Source organism: Rhinolophus sinicus, linkage group LG03 (assembly GCF_036562045.2).
Source record: "Rhinolophus sinicus isolate RSC01 linkage group LG03, ASM3656204v1, whole genome shotgun sequence".
Classification (NCBI taxonomy): domain Eukaryota; kingdom Metazoa; phylum Chordata; class Mammalia; order Chiroptera; family Rhinolophidae; genus Rhinolophus; species Rhinolophus sinicus.
The window spans coordinates 47,776,955-47,790,534 of NC_133753.1; the positions used below are offsets into that span (position 1 = coordinate 47,776,955).

Consider the following 13,580-nt stretch of genomic DNA (forward strand, 5'->3'; position numbering starts at 1 on the left):
TTGGGGAAACACGGTAGGTGCAGCAGTTCCACATATCAACACGTTACACACACAGAGGATGAAAGATGATCTCGGGTATCTGCCCTGCCCTTGAGCACTGGAAATAAACAAAGAAGAGCTTGCCGTAGACTTAGAGCCCTAAGAGACACATCAACTGAATGCAGTGGATATTTAGTATTAAGGCACTTTTAGGTGGAATTTATTTTTAGGGATGACAATAATTTGTTTAAAAAAGAGCCCCAGTCTTTTAGAGTTGCATACTGAAAAACACGCAGATGAAAGGTGATGGTGAGAATTTATTTCAAAATAAGAAGGGGTTCTTGTTGAAACCAAATGGGTCATGTATTAATAACCACTGAAGGTGGGTGATGGGGTACATGGGTGCACATACCTTTCTTCCTACTTCTGCAGATGTTTGCAATTTCCAATTAAAAACCAAAAACAAAAACAGGAGGCAACACATGAAGACAATACACAATGCTTTTAACCTACCTGTGTTAGTATGATGACATTACTACAACAAACTCAAAACTCTGAAACTGTGTTTAAATGATGAAAATACTTAAAGCTTTAAAAGGCAGACTGACAGTTCTGTAGAGATAGAGTCTTTAGTTTTCTAAAACGGCAAGACTAGCTGGCTATAGGTACGTGTAGTCACGCTTGAGAAGACCCAGGAACTGCATCTGCCCAAACAGCGTGTCACCTTGACATCAAAGGTCAGCACCTTCCCTCTGATGACATGAAGTAAGTATGACTGATTCACCGGCGTGATGGGCAACAGACTGCTGCCATGCTTTGCTACCCTGTTGAGGGATCATGCAACAGAAAGGTGCCAGGTGTCAGGCTCACCTCCTGAGCACCTTCAGTGGGACGAGCATCCCCATTTTAAAACCACCAGAGGAATGGCAATAAGTCAGGGAAGGAAAATAGCTAATACCTGCTCTGGGAGTTAACAACCATAATACTGATTTATCACCAACCTCCCTCACTTTTGTGAGACCCACAGTGTGAATACCGAGGACTGCTGAGTCGGAAGGTGAATCTCAAGGAGTAAGAGTCAAGGTTAAGAGACCCAACCACCACTCCCACATACATACCCCCCACCGCCGCCATTCCATCACCAAACTCACACCACTTTGGGGAGGATTAGCTTAAGGATTAGCCAGTGATTCTCAGCCGGAGCTGATTCTGTCCCCAGGGGATATGTGGCCTTGTTTGGAGACATTTTTGGTTGTCACAACTAGGGAGGGCTGCTACCGGCATCTGACGATTAGAGGCCAAGGATGTCACTTGACATCCTCCAATGTACAGGGCAGCCCCCAAAACAAAGAATGATCTGGCCCAAATGTCAATAGGCTAAAAGCCCACAAGGCCTGGCTTAAGTAAGTCCAATTAAGTGCTAAGGGGATATTCAGACTTGTTCAGGGAGGGAGAGAGAGGGAAAGGGAGGGCAGGGGACGGGGTGAGAGAGGAAGAATTGACACTGTCTTTTACAAATCCTTTATTTATATTTCTACCCATATTCTGTAACCAGCTGTGGCATTCGATGCCCTCTGGTGTAGCTTCTATTTTGTCCACTCACATCATAGGCACCAGACACTTGAGAGACTATGACTTCCAAGACCAATATTTGCTTTTTTTCCAACGGTCATGTTTACCCAAGATTATTCTGCTCTTGGTGAACTGGAAACCAACTGACTGTTGACACACTTGGAAGAAAGCCAACAAATAGTCTGGCACCCTTTCCCATGGGTGGCAAAGGGGGAATGCGGTCTAAGAAGACCAATCTCTAAAAACCACGTAAGCTTTTGGATGGAACCACTTTGAAAACAAGTTCATATCAACAGGGCAATCCTATTAACATTTTCAACAGCACTGAAGAGTCTGCAGAAGAGGAAAGAGAAGGGTAGTGGTGCAAGGAAAAGCACTCAGAGTAGGAAGGTAGGAAGAAGGAAGAGAGAGTGCAATGATCGTTTAAAAACTTCAACAGGGCTTTGACCCGAAGAAGGTAGAAAGGAAAACAAACTCAAGTAATTTTTGCTCCATCAACTGTAGTTTTAAGCCCAGGAAAGACTATCTTTAGCTTCATTATTAACCCTGAAATATAACCGACAACTGACCTCCACAATAACAAATAATAGCTTCTCGTTTGAATTCTATTGTTACAGTCACATATGTGGCGCGTTTACGTAATAGTTCTGGTAACTGAAATTCAGCTGCACCCACTCTACACAATCACAAAATTTTTCTCATGTGCCACAGAGCTTTTGTTTTTCACTATCATTCCCCTTAACCACAAAAATTCAACTGTAGCTATAATTACTACCACCAAGGTCACCTGCTTACATAAGAGGAAAGCTTTCTGCCTACAGACTCTACCAACCTCACTGCAAGTGCTGTCCCTTCAAGAAAGTCTGGGTACCAAGTGTGCCTGAGATGGCACACTAATGTCTTGGTAATCCTGGGCACCAGACGCATGGGCTACTGGCCTGCCTCTAGTGGGGACCTTTCTCAATCTCCCATCTTCAAGAAAGGAGCTGAGGCGTTAGACCCAGAAGGTCAGGCCAGACATGCTTACTCCAAGTGTCAATGACGCTGGGGTACAAAGGGCAGTGTCAGAGCAGACCCTTTGGTCCTCCTATGAGAACACACCCCTAATCTCTGGCCTTTAGGGGTTGAATAGTGCTCCCCCTACACACACACACAAGATATGCCTACATCTTAATCCTTGGAACCTGTGAATGTGACCTGATTTGGAAAAAAGTATCGTTGCACATTTATATCTGGATATCGAGGATATCGAGATGAGATCATCCTAGATTACATGCCTGAGCCCTCAATCCAATGAGAAATGTCCTCCTAAGAGCCAGGAGAGAAGACCACATGAACACAGAGTTATATTTGGAGTAAAGTAACCACAAGGCAAGGAATGCCTGCAGCCACGAGAAGTTGGAAGAGGTCAAAAATGAGTCCCCCCTCGAGCTTTCAGAGGGAGCATGGCTCTACTAACATCCTGATTTGGGGTGACAGAACAATTTCTGTTACGAATGAAGGGTAGCAATGATTATTTTGAGCTGTAGGCAAGTGAAAAACAGGAAACACAGGGAGAGGCTTTCTCTGAAATCCCCTTATCTACCTAAAGATAAATCCCCCAAAAGAAACTCAATTGTATAAATCACCTCCCTGGAAGTTTCGGCAACCAGGAAGATTGACTCATATCAGGAGAGGACACCAGAAGTCACCACCACACCCAAACTTTTTCATAAACTATCATAACTTCCATTTCTTCTTCAAAAGGCCCATTCCTCTTTCCTAAAAATCACTCACTCTCCCTTCAGAGTCCTACATCCCCTCTCCCTTTTTCCTATTAAGATGGTATTTAAGCCTAAATTCTAAAGCTACCCTGTTGGACTACTAATTTTTGCTGGGCTGTCTCCCACGTACACAAGAGGTACACAAGTTAATAAACTTCTGTTTTTCTCTTGTTGATCTTTTATTGCAGAGGTGTGGAGAGTCTCAGCTAAGAACTCAGAAGGGTAGAGGGAAAATTGTTCTTCCTCCCCGACATAAGCCAGCCAGTTTGTGGTAGTTTGTTAAGCTCTTGGAAACTGCTGCATGGTCTGACACTGGGCCTGTCCTGCCTCAGCATCTCAGAACAGCCGGGCCAGCATTCAGCTGGGCATCTTCCAAGGGCTCCTGCCCACAGCCCCTGAAGAGCTCAGGAAGGTGAGGCTGGGAGACATGTCTCCAGCCCTGAAGGAAGAGGCAAGGATGTTTTCCCAAGGATTGGCTCTGGGGCACAGTCAGAAGAGAAAGTGTCTCTGCCATAGGGCAGTGCGACACCCAAAGAAACAACCCTTCCCAAATGGACTTTTCAAAAAAATAACCCACCACCTTGTAGATCCTTTGGTAAGTGGCTGTCATCAGCCACCCTTACTGACATTTACTCAGCACTTCCCAGGAGCCACACTGTGCATTTCACAACATGAAGAGGCAACTACTCATTGAGTTTTCATTCCGTCATTTTCTGCCTTTCCTTTAAATTGCCACCTCTTACATATTGTGGATGAAAAAAGGGCCATATACTAAACCTGACAAGCTCGGTGCAGGCCCTACAAACCCAGAGCCCGAAGTTAACCACATAGGATGGTCTGAATATAAAAATCCCAACGTAAAAGCAGGTCATGGCCAGTAGTCACATCCTTGGCCTGTAGCTTCCTTGACAAAGACCATGGTCTTTTTTGCATGTAAGATAACATGTCCTTGGAATGTCAGAGTAATCCCTTTTTCCGGACGCCCCAGGGCACAACCCTCCACTGAAACTATAGAATCCCTCACTGTTGTTCTTGTGCCATGATTACCAACTCTGTGTGCTGTAAAATGGTGACTATTAACTGTCCTGTACCCACCAATGTAAAAGAAGTACCTGTCTCTCCATTTTGCTTTTTATCCAACCCAGAGATTTCCTTGCTTTGCTTTCTCCCACCCCCTTAATCGACCACCAGTGGATTTCATGTAACCCTCCTCCTTTGATTCTAATGTACAAAATAAGTTGCAAAACCGCCATTTTTTGGAGCATTTTCTCAATCTGTTGAGATTTTGCTTTCCGACAACTGTCGTCAGTTTGGCTCAAATAAAGTCTTATAAGTTTTCTCTTAGGCTGGATGTTTTTTGATTGACAATGTACATGCCTAAAAATGTCCCGTCATGTTGTTACACCTGAAAAGAGATTGCCATTGTTGGTACACCGCCTAAGGAACCTGAAGAGCAAGAGCTTAAGTCGTCTGCCCCAGGTCGCTCAGCCAGGTGGCGGACAAGCCAGAACCATGACCCAGAGCCTCTGTCTTCAAGCTGGTGCCCACAGGGTACCCTGCCTCACTCGGGGACGGTAGGTCTGTCCCCTCCTCTCCAGCATGCTTCCTGCCAGGAGCCAAGCCTCAGCCCCACAGCAGCGGCCCTGTTCCTTGCCCACGCCTCAGCCACTCTCTAGTCCCCTTTCCTTTGAGCCCCACATTTCATGGTGTTTAACAATAATTAGGTACATAAAAATGCTAATGCCCTGGGTCAGGGGCTCAGAGAACTCAATTCAACAGGGACAGTGACATGTAAGCACGCAGTTACATGGTAAGAACTATAGGGAATGAGAAGGAATTCCTCAGGTCCTAACCCAGTGTTTCATCTACAGTTAACAGCCCCCCATAAAGGCAAGTATCTCACATTTACCCAAGGTCCTGTGATTATCAGAAATGCGACCGTCTGAAATGAGGCATTATGTTATTGCTAGCCCCTCTGACTCCAACCTTCTGCTCAAACCCACCCTCCCCTGAGGTTCCCGGAGTACACAGGTCACACAAAGGTTTAGAAACCTTATCTTTTACGTGTGTCAAACCTCTTTAAAATGTCTCTTCCCTTGAACCGCTGATCACCATGAGGATCTATCATCAGGAAATAATCTTAGATGTAGAAATGCTTTCACATACGAGCTACATGTCTGTATATTTCACATAAGGATGCTAAACGTTCATTCTTTATGTTAACGAGAACTTGAACACAACTCCAGGATACAGAGGAAGGGGCTGATTAAGTTACACGTTTCATTCTCTTGAATGGTTATTACATGACCAGAAAAACATTATTTACCTGAGAACCTGAGAAAATGCGTACTCTATAATAAGTGGAAAATAACAGAAAACTGTATTTATAGCATGATCACAACTATGTCAACTTCAGAAATAACTAACTCACGGATACTATGGGGGCAATTCTGTTAGGAAGTTCGCCAAAATACATTTTTTTCCTTGGTGGGAGGGGCTGTGGATGCATTTCTCTATCTTTTACTTTTAAGTTTGTATACATTTTCCATAATGAATATGTATTACAATAGAGTAGAGGAAAAATAAAATTCACACTTAAAAGAAAAAAAACAAATCAAGGTTCCCAAGGCTACCCACTGCTTTTTTGGAAGGATACCTTCACAAACGTGTCACTTCCCTCTTCAGCCACTCCCGCCCCCCCACCCTGCCTCTGGCGGCACTGAATGCCTTCACTTTCCCAGTGTTTGCCTGACAGCCCCCATCCACCTCAGTGCTTTTACACCCACCACTGTGCGCTTCCCTTCTCTCTCCCACTGGGATGAGAGAAAACCCAGGCATGGGTTTTACAGGCTCTGCGTCACTCCTGGAACCCCAGTGACTAGCAAAGTCTCAGGCACATCCCAGGGCTCAGCAGGTGTTCATAAAAGGAATAAAGAGAGAAGCACTGAGACCTGCTGGTATTGTAGCCTCCTCCCCAACATTTTCAGGGGTCACCAGCCTCTCCTGGCCCTCTCTGCCCAACCAGGAGTCACCTGCTCACACTTCAGTTTTCACAGAACACGACACATACCTAGTCCAACAGAACACTTGCCAGGTTGTTTTACTTCTTTCTTTCCCACATTGGCAGCAGCCACACCAGATCAACCATGAACATCCATGTCTGAGAGTTTATGTGCATTGTGTCCCTTCTCCTCACAATAACCCTAGGAGGCAGCTGTGACCTTCATCCTCATTTTACAGATGCAGAAACTGAGGCGTAAATAGATCAAGTAACATTCACTCCCACAGCCACTCAACAGCAAGTGCTGTCTGAGCCCTAAGCCCACTTCCTGTCTGTCTTCTACAGTGGGCTGTAAACTTCTTGCGGGCAGGAAATACATTTCGCTCTTTTTTGAAAGCTGGCCCTAGCCTGCACTGCTGCACATAGCATACATTCCAGCACCTGATGATTTAAACCACAGGAGAATGGTATTAATGTGGACTACTCTGATTCATTACGGGAGATAAACCTAGACCCACACAGTTGGAAGTTTAGAGGGTCTGCCCAGCAAAGCCAGGGTGATCAAAGTAGGTTCAAGTTCCTTCAGATTAACACGTGGTTATGTAAGGAATTTGAGGGTGCAACAGTTGCCAGAGTGCCCCTCAAGTATCCAGAAGCACTTAATTACCAAGTGGTATGTTAATTGTTGCTCTTAAATATCCATTAGCATAGATTCTCTAAAACCCTGTATGGGTAACAATAATATCTTAAATTTGTGGCACAGATAGTATTTTAAAACGCTCTTTCAGGCATAGCTGTCAGTCTAGTGCAATTTATTACACACACACACACACACACACACACACACACACACATATATATATATATATGCATTTTCGAATTTTCCCTAAATTGCTCTAAGTTATGTGACTTTCCATTATTTCAAACTAATGATTTACTGTACCAAAAGAATATTGTTAAGTGCTTCTCAAAATGATATTGATGAACATTGTTCACCCCTGGCAAACAAGAGAAGCCAAGTCAAGGGAAATTTTGTGCCCTGAGTGTTAGCTGGGACATCACGCAGCGTGCAGACCCACAATGTATTAACACTTATTAACAGCTTGTCTGGGATTGCTGCTGGTGAGTCTGTGTGGCAAGTAGACACACACAAATTAACAGCTCTTACATGCACCTCTACTCCTTGGGGCTAATTGCTCAGGCAACAAGGGGATATTTATAAGCTTTTCTGAGACTCATTGGGAGGGATGCAGCATCTTACACAGCAGGAGAAAATCAATGTGTTCGGCAGAAACATAAAAGTATGATTTGTAAGAAAATCTATAAGGTATATAATCTAGGAGGAGACTGACCAGTTTTCTGTAGTGGTCCCAGAACTTTCTCATCCATGCCCCAAATCTTCCTAGTTTGCAGACTGAAATGAACATTGCCACCACCATGGGAAAAGGCCAACTCCCAGCATCATAGTAGTGACTCTGATGGTTCTTGCGTTACCTGTGAGATTTGCCTCTCAACCCCACAAGGAAACCAGGAACCTGAGCTGCCTGACTCCTAGCAGCATATGACTTTTATCAAATCTGCAGGAATCTGTCTTATCTGGGGAAAAGCCGACCAGATTTGTCTGGCTCCTGAAGGTGTAAGTCTGACTCTTACAAACCATGTGGATACAGTTTGAACTTCTAAGTCTCCATTCTTTACCTGTAAAATAGGACATGTACCACCACCGAGGACATGCAAACTGAGTTCAAAAAAAATTTTAAATGCCCCTTATGGACTAATTTATTAGCTCAATAAGTTGGAATTTCACACCTGGCACTGGGCTAGGCACTTGTAAATACAGAAAGAAGAAAGGCCAGGTTTCTGCCATTGAACTATGTCCTACAATGCAGTGGGAAGAGAGACCTAGAAACAAATGACTACAGTAAAATGTGATACACACTGGAGGGAGTGGACGAGTCATCCAAAATGTTCTGGGTGATACTGGTGGGGAAAGCGGAAAGAATCCAGAAGGCTTCCCACAGGAGGCCAGGTAGAGCTGACTCTGGGAAGACGACACTCACTGTACCTAACAAGGGAGGACAAAGGCAGCTGGGCATTGGATGGTAAAAGTGGCATGAAAAGGCATGGTATTTTAACAGAATGGGAGCTTCACAGGAAAGCTAGAAGGAACAGGAGAGAGCAGAGGGGGGCGCGGTCAGAGAGGCAGGTACAGGTAGGGGCGGCCCCACCACCTGTGTTATTTCACCCTCACTTTTCCACTGTCAGCGCAACACATCCCGAGTGAATAGTGAGGGCCGCAACCCACAGACACCAGTCAATCTCAGCAACGCCTTGCCGCACAGTTATGGTGCTCCTTGCATTTCTAAATTAAACAAGAAATACAGCAGCAAAAGACATAAGAGAAAAAAAAAACCACACAAAATGTTTAAGATAATACGCAAAGGTATAATAGAAACATTTATCGGATATGGGGCATAAATTGGCTCCAGGAGAACAACAAAATTAAAACATAACTTAATAGACCATTTCCCCCAGCCATCCAGGTGTACTCTGTGATGCTCCACATACCAGGGATGTGGAGAGAAATAACACACCGTCCGTGGCCTCCAGCAACTTGTACGTTAAAAAAGCAGTCAAGCCATCATTTAACAGTAGGCTTGAAGAGCTAAAACGGTGAACACAGGGCTCTGTGGCATCTCACAGAGACAGAGACGGGGTTAGGACAGGAGAGATGATTAAGGGAGCTTTCTCAAGACAGAGAAAAAAGGAGAGGAAAGGAGGAAAGGGTGTGGAGGGATATTGCAAGAGGAAGCAATCAGTTCTGAGTTCCTGAGAGGGGCAGGAACCTGGCTCATCAGAGAAATCTGAAGCAGCTCAGAAAGGCCAAGCCCGGGGGTTGGGGAACATTCTGGACACAAGTGAGGCAGGAGGGATCTGAAGGCTGTGGACAGCAGCAGGCCACTGGGCATGACCACAGAGGACGAATGATGCCCCTTTGGTAAGAAGAGAAACTTCGTCAAAACCTCTTCCTCTCCCCCATAGCAAGTGCCTGGTTCCTTAGTGCTTGGAAATGTTGGCCATTGTTACTGAAATATCAGAACCCTACCAGCACTTTCCGTTGCATAATGCAGGAGAGGGTGGAGAACTGAGCCACAGGCCTCCCTAATGGACTTGAACATAAGGTAAACTCACCTGTAAAATGGTCCCATGGCAGAGACCCTAATTATTCCACACAAGGCTGTCAGCTCCTCTGGTGAAAGCATTAACTGTTAAGGAGGGAGCTTGAGGAAATGCTGACACACCCTCTTAGGAGGGGCCTCAGTGGGGTGTGTTACATTCCTTTGAAAACAGGGCCCCTGCTATAATTTGTGTAATCAACCCAGAGATTGGACTGCAGAACTCTGCTTCCCATTTATTACAATATCACACTCCTGCCCAGGAAACCCCACCCAAGCTTTTGTTTGGAATTCTCTTCCTTGATTAGGTGTAGGCCCTATTATTCCCACCACTCAAAAATAACACATGGGTCTGATTGGAGCTGCAATGCACAGCAGCTAGGACTGACTGCTGCAAATGAGGCTAGCTGCTGCTTCTCTCATTTTACAGTGATTTCTGTTTCATTTCCTACTCTGTAGAGGAAGAGTAGCAAGCAGGCACATTTTGTACAAATGGAAAGGCAAATCGTTTTCACCCCCTGGAAAGAGCCATGGGGGAGAGGGAATGGACACTTCCCAGGCTGCGCACACAGCCCCTCACTGCCTCCTGGCCCTGATGGCTGGGCGGCAGCTCTGCACTCAGCTAGTGGGAAGGGGTGAAGAAGGCCTTAAAGCCCCATCTTTGCACTGCATCTTTAAGCTGCTGTTGGCAGAGCTGCTCCCCACTCTGTGTCTCCTCAGCAGGAAAGGCAGTGCAGTCCTGAGATGCTATCTAGCTGCCTTCTTATGCAATTCAGCTCAGATTCAAACCCAAGGAAGGGCTGAGGAGGGGGGCTGAGATCATCACCCAGAAGGCTGGAGAATTTACACTACAGAAGGGTTGATAATTCTTACAAAGACAGAGGCTACAGGAGAATTTTCACTTCAAAACAGTGAAATTCAAATTGGGGAAAAGGATGAATTCCTTCATTATTTAGCAAATACTCGAGGCAATGTAAGAGACATGAGCGGTGGTTTGTCTGGCCCAAAGGGGCCACCTCAGGCAGCATGGGACCTGCCTCACCTCCTTGCATCTCCCAAAGCTGTCGGGGCAGGCGTAGAGCTTGTGCCCCGAGACAGTGACTCCATTGTCAGGCCAGCGTCCTCATGCTTACCTGGTCAAATAGGCCAATTTTGGCCAATTGGATTTTCCCCAGTAATTCTGAGCCATTGTATTTGATGGAACTCTAGCTGGGAGGTTGGAAAATGTGGAAGTCAGAAAGACTAGGGCTGGGGCAATGAAGGCTATAGCAAACTGGTAAGTAATCATGACCTTGCAAGTTCATCTACATAACAAGATAAAAGACACCCAAGACAAGAACCAGGGATAAGGAGCCCAGGAGAGCTCCTTGAGTGTCTCAGTCCAGTTCCGTGAGCCCTGGGGGCCCTTCATCCTGTGACAGCCCTTTCCCATCCTGTGACATCTACAAAGGCAAACAGAAACCTTTTCCATTTTCCAAACTGGTGTGAATGGGTTTCTATCACAAAAACCCTTGCCTAAAATTAGCACCCAATAGGTGGGCTGTGGTGACAGCCTTTCTCAGAGCTGGTGTGGCAGACAAAACTCCACACTTGATAACTGCAGAATATGGCAGCGCAGGCTGCAAGAAAGTGCTTGTGATAGAATACACATGATCTGGCTAAAGAATGGGACGCACAGCTCACGTTGGGCTGGGTTTGCCAGAGTGAGTTCCTCAGAAGAGAAAGGACTCCAATTTGCCCACGAAGTGTAAGAAGGGTGTGGCTGAATGAACACTGAGGAGAAGGTTGATAATCCCTCCGTGGAACCAGGTTTCATTACCATAATTTCTCTGGGCTCAGGCCACATCCGCTGGCCTCAGTGAGGCTGTCGCCCACACTGAATTGGGAGAGTTTCTGCTGGCAAGCTCTCCTGCCTCCACCGTTGATGAGCCCAGTAAAATATAGCAATCCCCAGAGGAGGCTACTTAGAGAGCTCTCTTAACTTGCCTTCCTGCACAAAGACCCAAGGCGACTCAGGCTGCTGGAAAACTCATGCCTCTGAACCACTGCCTGCTTCTTGTTGCCATGATTCGCAGACGGGGGATGTTCATTCACCGAGGTCCACGGAGAATTAGGAACTATGTACTTTCTGAACTCGTGTGATCGGGGCTCAGGAATGAGGGGAGGAGAGATGGGAAACAAAAGGAAGACCCCAGCAGGTCCTGAAGAAGCTCCCCATTTTTCAGAGGAAATATGACAGGTACACAAGTGACCCAATCACCCTCATGCACAGCCTAACTGCTATAAGGTCTTCATAAAATGAAGAAATCATTTCTCAGTCCTGTGTGCAAGGAGATTTTCCTTGAGAAATGCAATTCAGTTAGAATATAAAATAGTTATTTAGGCAATATCAATATCACTGTACAAATTAGTAAAACAAATTACAATGATGGCTTTAAAACCAGCAACGTGTTGTCTTCAAATGTAAGTTTACTCAGACGCCCAATAAGCAACACAGATCCCTAACAGCAGAGTCTCTCTGGTGGCAATGGGGGAACGAGACCTGGAGCCTTCATAGTCCTATAGGCCCTTAAGGGCTCCAGATCACACAGGGCTCCAGGAATCGTGATGGGAAAACCCTTCCTTTAAAGTACTGGGGTTATGGCTTTAGGCACCCTTGCTAATTTACCTAATGAAAGCATTCCCAGGTAGAATCTACTAAAAAGAAAGGATGATTGTTTACAAGGTATGGGCTGAAGTTACATTTTGTACCTTTGGCTTTAACTCTGCCAGCCCACCTTTGGCAACCCAGATACAGACCAGATCTGGACCTGCCAACCAACCACGAGAAAGTACAGGAGTCTGGGCGATCACAGTGCACATCTTCTGTGCCATTCTCTTCCTCTTTTACATCTGGTTCTTGACATCTCTAAATTCACTGATAAAACTAAACATACTGTAAAGCACCAGTAACTAAAACAGTGTGGTATCATCACAGAAATAGATAAATAGATCATTAAACATGATAGAGAATATAGAAAACTATATAGATATTACAATAAACATTATTTAAAACAAGTATGAAAACAGCAAACAAGTCGATACATTTTAAATTGGTACCAAAGGAGCAAACTATTTGATACATCATGTTGGGAAAGTAAATACCCACATAAATAAAGTTACAACCCTACCACTATCAGACACAAAAACAAATTCCAAGTAGATAAGAGATAAATGTAAAATATATATATATATAAAACCAGAAAAAATATGAAGAATTTATCTTTACAAAACCCAGTAGACAAAAGTTCACAGATAACAATTAAGCCTTGTATATTTGATAAACAAAATCAAAGACATGCAACACAGAGACATTTACAAAGGATTTTTTTTTTTGTGGGGGGGAGGACACCATTAACATGATCCATTACCTTTTACTCTGAATCTTTTATAATTGATTAAATCTTTCATAACAGGTGATAGTTCAAACCTTGTTATGATATGCATTTATCATTATGTATTTATACATAAAATGGTTTATTTTTAACTAAAAAAAGTTAGTATAGAGGAACAACACTCAACTAAGTCCTTTCATAAATATTCACAAATTCAAAAATAATAGATTAAAAAAGTTTGCTTGCTATTTTTCAGGAATAAAAAAGTACGAGGGTAATGTGGACATCTGAAATATTTCCTTTAAACATTCTCCTTAGTACTTCTCCCATAGATGTCCTGAAAAGAGAAACTATGCACTTTTAGGGGCGTGCCTCTCGGTTTCTGATGATTATCTGAGTGCCTGTACTAGGAAACCAACAGAATCCCAAGAGTAAACTAAGACTGTCATAGAAAAGAGACCACGTAATTCTTAACCTGAGGAAGCGTGACCTTTTTCTAAAAAGTAAATAGGTAACATTAAACCTGTATGATTTCTCTACCCCACCATCCTAGAAAGAGCGTCTTATTGGCCACTTATTTCAAAGGTCTGCAACTCTCCTGAGTTTTTCCATCCGTCAAAGCTACTCACAGTTTAGTCTTTCTTTCCCAGGAGCACATTTTATTATGTCTCTCTAGGTCACCCTCAGAAAAACTATAGCTTGCTGACATAAATCG

At 44.4% G+C, this 13,580-nt stretch overlaps 1 protein-coding gene across 8 annotated transcripts in view; it reads right to left on the bottom strand.

Moving 5' to 3' along the window:
- The window catches only part of TLN2 (talin 2), a 410,543-nt gene that overhangs the window by 262,332 nt on the left and 134,631 nt on the right, over positions 1-13,580 (bottom strand). Inside the window, exon 1 of one of the 8 annotated variants that reach the window (XM_019755360.2) lies at positions 9,508-9,562. The exons of the other annotated variants lie outside the window; for them this stretch is intronic. The gene's annotated coding sequence lies outside the window, so the exon portion shown is untranslated. Of the gene's footprint in view, positions 1-9,507; positions 9,563-13,580 lie in introns of those variants that run through there. 8 annotated transcript variants of the gene reach the window in all.